This window comes from Taeniopygia guttata, chromosome 5, assembly GCF_048771995.1.
Source record: "Taeniopygia guttata chromosome 5, bTaeGut7.mat, whole genome shotgun sequence".
NCBI lineage: Eukaryota > Metazoa > Chordata > Aves > Passeriformes > Estrildidae > Taeniopygia > Taeniopygia guttata.
Window position 1 is genome coordinate 24,347,139 of NC_133030.1, and position 10,048 is coordinate 24,357,186.

The following is a 10,048-nucleotide window of genomic DNA, read 5'->3' on the forward strand; positions in this document are numbered from 1 at the left end:
AAGTGGAGAAGATTTTGCAAGGTAGGTTTCTCTGTGCGTGTGTGTGTGTGTGTGTGCAGGTGTTTTCCTTTTGCTTTTTGTAAAGTTTTCTGATCTCAGTTGTTAGATGCTTTTACAAGAAGTAGACTTTTCTGATTTGTTCGGCTGCCTGCCTTGGAAAAGACTGGACAGCGTTGCATTCCCCCTCCTTGTGAAGAGTTCTCTAGGCTGTCGTGTCGTGTGTCCTGTGCATTTGATGTTCCTGCAGGAAAGCATGCTAGTTTGCAAGCTCAAACTGCAGGCAGGGAGCTATGCATTTAAGACCCACACACACTTTTTGTAGAGGCTGCAACTTTCATTTTGTCACATTTTGGGGTGGGGGGAGAAGAAAGGTGTCAAGTCACTCGGGAAACGAACTTGCAAATGAAATTTTAATTGCAGAAAGAGTCAAAATCAGCAGCGTTGAAGCTTAAGGAGGATGGGAGGGAGTTGACATTTCTTGCATAGAGAATTTGCTACCACTGGGAATAGACTGAAAGTCCATAGTGGAGGGGGGAAAATAAGTAAAATAGTAACAAAGTAAATGATGAGGCAATATTCTAATTAGAGTGATGTAGGAAAGTGAGAGGCTGTTACAAGCTCTAACCACCTGTAGAGGGAAATCTTTATACATAGTAATTTCTGATAGCTGATCTATAGAGAAACTAAAGGGAATTGCATGTTCCAAACTTTGCTGCTCTGCAATGTTCAAGCCAAGATGCCAAAATCCTTGGTTAATTCCTGGTGGCTTGCAAATTGCAGATACTGTTAGCTCGAGAGAAATGGCAGTTTAGCAGCTACTGATTCTTAGTCTCCACCTTGGCTGCAGCCATCTGTGGTGCACATCCTGGTTTTCTTTACTGCTGCTGCACTCGACGTGGTTATCAAGAGATATCTTGCCTGAGAAGAGCGGGTTTGATTTATTACTAATTTCAAGCAGGTTTTTTAATTGGAAAAAGTTGGATGGTCTTCACTGTCTGAGGGGAAGGTTTCCAAAATAGCTGCAGGGACCAACTGGTCTAACCAATTTACAACATTTTTCCCTTCAGAGGATCCTGCTCAAGTTCTGTATAAACAGAAGAGTAATACCTTGTGACGACTGCCACAGGGTACAATGTGAGTAATGTGTCACACCTTGGGCAGTGCCTTTTCTTCTGAGGAATCTCAGGGCACTCAGTGGAGCAATGAAGCAACCTGACCTCAGAGGGGACACAAGATGCAACTGCAGGGTGCTGACCAAGTGCCTCAGAAGGGTGAGGTGGCAGTGGAAGTCAAAGCTGTGGCAGGTTGTGGAGAAAGCCAAAAGTGAGGTGGTTAGGAGGCAGCATTTTCCCTTCACATTTGCTCATACACTATTTTCACACCTTGTCATGAATGACAGATCTGTCAAGAATGGGCTGCTGGTCATTTCTTAATCACAGAGTCATAGAATAGTTTGGGTTGGAAGGGACCTTAAGGATCATCTAGTTCCAACCCCCCACTGTCCACTTGACCATGTTGTTCAAGGCTCTATCCAACCTGGACTTGAACACATCCAACACATAATTCTTCTGATGCCTGCTGCATCATTGGTCCACCTCCCTTACAGAAACATGGAGATCTCAAGTTAACTTGGACTTGAATCACCTCTACTGACATCTGTTGACCCCTCATATCTCATTTGCCTGTCCAGCTGAGGAAACATGGAAATGCTGTGTTTTATCCCTGTGAATCTTGATGCATGTGTTATTGGGGTCATCTGAGTAGCGTGACTGCAGAAGGTGAAACACCACAGGACAATACCACTCTCTTGTTTCCTCCATATAACATTGTAGCAGCTGGAGTGCATCACCTGGGGTATTGGGTCCAACCTGTGCTCTCATAATCCGCATTAACACCTCTGATTTTTGGTTCAGTGATCTCTATCATCTTCTACCAAAACCTCAAGTTGTTCCCAACCCTTGTTTACTGAGGTTTGTGCTTCATCTTTTCTTTTCTCTGCTCCTTGTCCCACCCCCCAAATCTTTGACTGGTCTGGATATGTGAATGTTTTGAAATGCCACCAGGTTTAAACAGCTTCAAGAGTTCCTCCCTTGACACTTCAAGAAAGCAGTCAGTGGCAGGATGACTCTTGGTAATGGGTTTTCATTAACTCCTTTCACTTCCTCCTCTCAGGGAACTTCTGAGGTCCTACACATGGTCTTCTCCATACAAACTCTCTTTAACCCAGATATTCTCACATCCACTTCACCTATGAGTCACTGCACTTTCTAGCCTACAATTACATTTGCATAGCTTGTGCAATAAAGGGAATTCTCCAGCTTGCACACTGCTCATCTACCCTCCTGCAGCTTTCCAGATGCTATATCTTTTCATGTCAGGTTTAGAAGGATTCTCTGTGTTGAAAGAGCTAACCACCACCTCTTTTTCTGCTCTGTCCTTTCTCTCTACTACCATCTCCTCCTAGTCCACAGTGAATAGAACTGCATCAACACAGGATCTTATCCTGAAAATGCTTATGTTGGTTTAGATGCTTGTGCAGAAGGGTATTCCTTATTAAGACTCCTCCCAATTTTTATGGTGGTCTGCTACTCCTGATTTTTTCATGTTAAACTATGTCCTATGATGCAACTTATCTCAAGGAGACTGCATAAGCTAATTCTAAAGTGAAGTTTTTATTTAAGAAGGTGGTTGTTTATGTCACCATACAGCATATTAAGTGTCAGGTGGACAGCCATATAGATGAAAATCCTGTATTTCTTCTCACAGTACTTCTCCGAATGGTCTTACCAAGAATTGCATAGTACCTCTGGAGATCTAGGTACAGTCTTCTTCATAGTAAATGGGCAATGAAAGTACCACTTTCTTATGAAAGACCTCCAGAGAGGCAACCCCATACTACCTTATAAACTCTGGACACAAGAAGTAAAACTGTTTCTTCTACTAAACTATGCATTCTGTAGATGAACTGGACAAAAGGTCAGTGCTGGTGAGTTAGAGCAAAACAGTTTATTGCTTGGATTCCCTTTAGTTTATAGAAATATGAGCAAGAGGACACAAGTCCACAAACTGTCTGGCAGAAGAACTGCCCTCTCTCAATTTCACTGCAGACCTCTCTGTCATTCCAAAATTCAGTGACACCTATGTGCAGTCCCACTGCCCAGTTAGTTCACCTCTGCTTTCTCAATTGAAAACCTAGTATCAAGACAAGTGGCTCCACTCATCCTCATACTCATTGGAGTATTTTTGATATTTTTGGCATTTTTCCCCTTGAAACACCTGGATCACGAATAGGATTCAAAGATTGTCTCCGCCCTCATATTTGCTCTATTGCAACACATTCTTGCAGATTCTTGTGTAGAAGCTTCAGTTACTCCTGCTTGCCAGGCTTAGCCAGCTTCCCATTGACTCCCACTGTGACTATGAGGCCATGGGTCTTGCAATTACCACTTGCTTACTTTCCACTTCTCTTTGTACTACCCAAGATCTCCTGCCTATGAGTTTGTCTGTCACTTACTGTAATCCTATCAAAATTACCTGCACAATAGAAATATTGTTATTTATAGTATAAATTATATGTTAACTCCATAATATAATTTATAATGTAACAATAATATTTCTGCAAAATATAACTATTCCAAAATACAAAACCAGCCTTAGGCACAAGTAATTTTCTTCTGTTTTTCACTGGACTCTGTTTTGTGCTCTTCCATTTGAACTATAACCTCATGGGGCAGGTACTGAGTCTTGTTCATTCTTTTGTCTAGTACCTGTCGCATCACAGGTGGGTATGTAACAATGACATAAGCTGTCGTTACATTTACTTCTTGTCCCTCCTGAATAAGAATCCAGCTTTATTTTAATGATCCCCCCTGTTTTCAAGTGTTAGCTCCCAGCTAGAATGTTCCACATTCTTACTTTTTGAATCTGGGTTTGCACAGCATCCAGTAGGATGGGAGCTTAATCTGAGATCACCAGCATATGATAATGGAGCTCATGTTTGAAAGTTTAACTTGTGACGTGATGCTAATGTAAGGAGCAATCAGCTGATACAATATTAACGTTAACAAAAATTAACACATTTCTAAAATTAGCTTAGTACTCTTTCTCAGTCTTGAACAACAACTCAGAATAGTTTTTACATGAAAACCTTGAACTACTCAGAAAATCATTACCTGGAATGTAATTCAGGCTTTGTATCTCTGTTCATATAGCCCCATAATAATTGCAATTACTGCAAAAGCAGCACAAAACAGTGATCTGTGAGGCATTTGCATAAGTATATGGATTTCATCCCCTGGCTCTGCAGCAGGCATTTATAGCAATATGATAATACCCTGCACTTCTCTGTTGCTCATCCATGGATCTCCAGATATTCTACTAATACTCAGCAAGTTATGTATGATACTTCTCCATCCAGTTCACATCATGAGCTGGGTAAGTATTAATATACATCTCTTGTCATTAAAAGGATGTACAAACAGCCACACCAGGGACCACAAGAGCTGCTGCCCATCCTGTGCTTTGGAGGGGACAAAATGAAGAGAACCACTGTAATTCCCCTACCTGCAGTTCACCATATATTGGCTGGTGGTACTTGTTTGATCAGGTGTGTGCAACACAGTGGTGTTTCTGAGGACCTTCTAAAGGGCCTACAGTCTTCCAAGTAATGAAGTGTGTCCTTCTTCCTGTGAATTTCATGGCATGTCTTGTCTTCTCAGTGATAGCTGTTAGTCCAGCAGCTGTCACAGTTTTCCCTAGGGGAGCTGAAGCATGTCTTAGCAGTAAAAACTTGTAGATGTTTCCACTCCTATGCACAGTCACATGAATTACCTCTTCCCAATTCATAACCAAATAACACCATGTAGTAGTAGATATAGTCACTTATTTGGCAGAGTAAAAGAATTTGAATTCTACCATGTTTCTATTGAGAAGATTCAGCATCTGGGAAAGTAAAAGCCATTGGTGCTTGCCCAGCTGGTCCTCCTGGGACTTTCACAAGTTCTGTACACACTGATCGTTTGCCAGTCACAGTCAGGGGAACCAGTGGCTTAATTTGTAAACTGTGCATAGAAAACACAGCTTGGATCTGAGCACAAACAGCTTGGATCTTGGTGCCATTTATAGGGTTGAACTTGCTATTAGCACACAGTGCATAAATGTTAACTGAGGGTAAAAATAGATGTTCAGACAAAAAGTCATATGTGATCTAGATCTTTTGATCCATTTGTATTTTAATTTTCATTGATGTTATTGGAAACTGCCAGGGGTTTCTGTTTTACTGAATTTGGATTTCTGTAATTTGAGGGTCTAGAGCGATAGGAATTCCAGGACTACTGAACAGTGTGAATTTGAGAGTTTTTGTTACCCAAAAGGTAAGTAGAGGAGTGAATGATGAAATCACCATCCTGTCTTTATTTGAATATGTGTTACATTTTCTGTCTGAGTAGCAATTTTTTGTTGCAATTTTTGATAGCTGCATCAAACTACATTATAAGGAAGAATAAATCAGAAGCAACAAACAAGGAAAGAACAGTGTTGCAGGTGCACCATAGATCAGGATAAGAGTTCACAAGGCTGTGTCTTCCTAACCCTAGGCATCTCACCTCGTCTTTTATCTCACCATCTAAGAAATGAAGCTAAATTAATGTATTTTCTTTTTCCCACCTCACTGTCTTCTACCTTGAGAGAACTTGACTTTTTTTCTTTGATGGATCCTTTGGCTTCATGATTTATTTTCTCAGAAAATAAATACTTCCTAAATTTCTTCAATATCACCCTATCCATATCCCATTCTCTCACACTGACTGTAATACTGGATAGCTTGAGGTAAAGACTGACACAGATTTTTGGCATTTCTTCATCACAGCCTTCTCTTATTTTCTACCTGTTCAAGTTCCTGTATAATTTACCCAGAAGTGTTGTCTTAATATTTTTGGTCTTGTTTATAACTCTTTCTTTAAGGTGGTTGCCAGATATATGTGCACATTATGTTAAAGGTCATGGGTCTTATTCGTGACAAATTCCATTTTAAAGGCTAATGAAAATCAAATCTTAGTATAAAGGCTCATCAAATTTGTAGCAGGATTCCTCAAAGGTTATGCTCCTTGTATTTGAAGTATGATGCCTATTCACTGTATTTCTTCCATAGGTTTAACTTTTATTAAGAAGTGATATGAATTTCTTTTGGTATCATCCTCAATATTGAGACCTTAGTACTCTCTTCCACTAGCTTCATTATGCTAATGCTTTTCTTTTCATCCCTGTTATGCAGAAGTATGTCTCCAGGGCCCGATTTTGCAGCCATTGGATGAAAATCCAGTTTCTATCCTTCTACATGTTATAGCAATGATATATATCTATAATGTAAACAGAAAAGATAATGATGACAAAGCAACCCACGTATACTGACATTTCAACCCCAAACTGTCCAAAGTGTTTATTATTACAATCTGTGTGAGATGATACTTGTACAAGTTGTCTATTTTATTGGTATCCTGGAATACGCATTTAGGTTCTCAAAATGATCCATAAATTGAAGTCTTAATAAGTCCTTGATCTTCTGACACAGGTGAGATTTTCTTTACTAATGTACTGCAGTTTCTCATTCTGATGTTGGAGGTAAAATGTTCCTTTCCTCCTTTTGCTTCCTTGCATGCTCTGATCTCTGATTATTTATAATATTGCTGTCTTCTTACTGATAACTTTTATTGATTATCTTAATGCTATAGATATCTTCAAGAACATCCTGTTTAGGTAAGTGAGTACTGTCTTATCTTCATTTCATGAGTAGATATGCCAAGCATAAAGTGATTGGCACTTCATCTAAAATTTGAGGAGGACCTCAAAATTATTCAAGGAAAAAGCCTTTCCATGAGAAATTTCAGATCAATACTTGTTATAGCAAATTTGTGATTGGAAGAGGAATATCTAGGTTCTAATCCTCTGCTTAAACTAGCAATTACTCTTCTTCAGTCCTTTCACTAGCATATACTCTACCACCTATAAAAAACAGAAAATTGTTGAATAGATGTTGCTCTATTTCCATTTCAATATGATTGCTTTTTCTTCTACATTCTACATTTTCCTGTAACAAGAGTTAACTAGCAGAAGTTATTGATTGACCTGATGCAAGATGAATTTTATTCAAAAAAGATGAGGTGAGTTTGTGAGATCCTAGTATATCCTGGTGGCACTTCATTCTGTTTCTGTTTGTCTTCTGTTCTCCTTATGTTTGGGACATATCACGTGTCTTTCAGCTGCTTGGGTAAACTAGGCCAAGAACAGACTTGAAATGTTAGTGGGGTAAGACTGGGTTAGGAGAATATTTTATAGCAATTATGTTATTGAACGGCTAACAGGTGAGCAGAACTCCAAGGCTCTGAGGAGGTAACTGTCAAACTACAGCAAAGCCAAATTGAGAAGGAGGTGATGCCTTGAATTTGCTGGATCAAAACCCCAAACAAGTTATGAATACCACTAAAATAGTTTTATTTTCAAAGTATACCACTTTTAAAACGTCAGATCATAGTTGGTTTTGAGCAGCAATTTTTTGCACACTAATGTTTTGCTATTAATAATAATAGTAAATAGTAATAGTATCCCAGTGTGGGGCATTATTCATCAGGGCAGAGTCTGAAAGGGAAATTTCCAAGGGGCAGTTCAATATGCAGAGTATATGTGTTAGAAACTGGGCTGCCCCTTTGGCATCTTCAGTAGCTAGAGATGAAAGGCCATGTACCTGCAGCTGGTGGAGACTGCTGCTTCAGTCACTGTCAGGTATCACTTTACAGAGGAGGAAAACATGCAGGATACATTGCATTCATTAAGACTTCATTGGCAAGGGAGGCTTAATTGTTCAAAAATGAGATGGCTAATAACTGAAATATCGAGATAGAAGATAGATTTTCTTTTTACTGCTTCTAATGATCAGGAGAAATGGGAACTGCTGTTTGGTACATGGTCACCTGCCAAACATTTTTTTTTCATTTTGGATAGCTTCCATTTATTTATTTTTTTTTTTCATGAAAGAGATTCTCTGGGCACTGAATGTCACTTCAACTAAGCCTTTAGCAGCAGTCAGGGAAGACAGGAGATGGCTCTGCTGAGGTGGAGATGATGCATTGGGCTAGAGAAACAGGGGAGAGCAAAGAGGAAGGCAGGGTGATTTTATGAAAACCTGAAAGGCTGAAAGATGGTACTACAACTTCCATGAGAACATGAACATGTTAAGCCCATTGGTAGGAAGATCCATTTCTTTCACTAAGACTAGAGAGCTTAGGGGGAAAAAAACTCAAAAAAAAAAAACACAAGAAAACTGCACCCCCCATCCCCAACAAAAACAAACAAACAACCAAAATCAAACCTAAATAACCCACACATGTGACTGCAAGGAGCTGCTCAGGATGTGAAGCAGAGAGGGAATTCCAGGCATCTTTATGGCTGGAGAGGGCCTGAGGTCCAGGAGCTGCAAGACTTGCCAGTATGTTCACTCCTGACCTGCCTCAGAGATCATCTTTGGTACACAACCAGGTTGATACCCTTTTCTCCATGACAGAGAAAAACTAAAGCTGAACAGCTTTCCTCCGTTCATCTGCGCAGAAGTGAACACCATGGAGAGGTGCAAAGTTCTTGGGGGGTGTGTGGGAGGGAATAGAGTAGATGATCATCCCTTCCTTCCACAGTAAGCCATGGGTTATCTGAAAGCTCTTGGGTCTGAGTGGCTGAAGATAGTTTAGGTGTGCACTCCTCCATCCTCAGACTCCTCAGACTCCTGTGTTCCCTAATGTTTTTATTAATCCAGGATGAGCTTTGTTGCAGCTCCTCAAAGAAGGTATGTTGCGTGTCTGACACTCTCTCTGGGCTCTTGAGGTGTCTTGATCTGTTCTTAGTATGAGGTCTTTCTCTACAGTGGTATTTCTCTGTATCTTTCTGGCTTCTGGGCTGCTACTGCTATAAAGGCCAACTTCCCAGGTGTATATGGTGAAAACATGGTTTGGATTGGGCTTTTCTCCTAGGTCTGAAGTGCAACATCTGTCCCAGTCCTGGGAAGATGAATTTGTGGCTGGCATGCCAGAGATGTGTGAATGAAAATTGATCTGCTCACTTCTACCTGGGAGTGTGTGTAGTCATTTTGAAATGCCTAATCTGTCCCCCCAAGCCTGACAGTGCCTCTGATGTGATCTCATATAGGTGTGTGATGTCCCCCTCCCTGCTGCTGTATCACTATACACTACCATAGCTGGCAATGGAATTGCGTGGCTGAGACAGAGGAGGAGACAGCCTTACCTCATTGATTGCAGTTTATTGACATTAGGAAATTCATTGTCTGCAAAAGAAGTTGGTAATAATTAAGTGAGTTAATAAATAAGGAATGTATGTGTACAGCTTAGACAGTAAATAACTTACTGGCTTCTTGATTGCCCCAGCATCTTGCTTCTCTCTTCACACAAGGTGTGAAAAGGGCTGATGGTGGGCAGGGTATGGTAGGATATTCTCACCTGGTGAAGAGATGGTCCCATAAACCTTGGCTTTCCCTGGGATGCTGGCGTATGTGCCTGAGCCTGTCCCCGGGGCAGGGAGGTTGTTTAATGCTTTTAGTGCCATTTTCCAACAAATGAGAGATGTGTTTAAAAATAGCAACAGCCCTTTGCGCTTGCCTTTTTTTAGGCATTTTAAGAAACAGCTGCATCCCTTTGACTGGGAGACAGGGAAGGCGATCTGCTCTTTAAGGTCCTCATTAGCTCCTTTGGGACTGTGGAAGGGCTACTGGTGCCCTCCCCTCGCCAGCTGCATTTGTTAATTGACCCCTCTTCACACACTTAGTGGCAAGAAAGGTCGTTTCAGAGATGTGTTTTGCTTAATGGGAGCAAGGAAAGGTGTGGTGCTTAAAGAAAATCCCTCTCTTGGCCAGATAAGCCCCGGATTTGTCAGCAAGACAATTCTCTTTTGTCTGGTTGCTATTGATGCCTGGGTTTGAGGCGGGGGGCTCGGGGGTGCGAGTGCGTGTCTGTGTGTACCACTGTGCAAGCTCAGGTTTAGCCATTTGCGT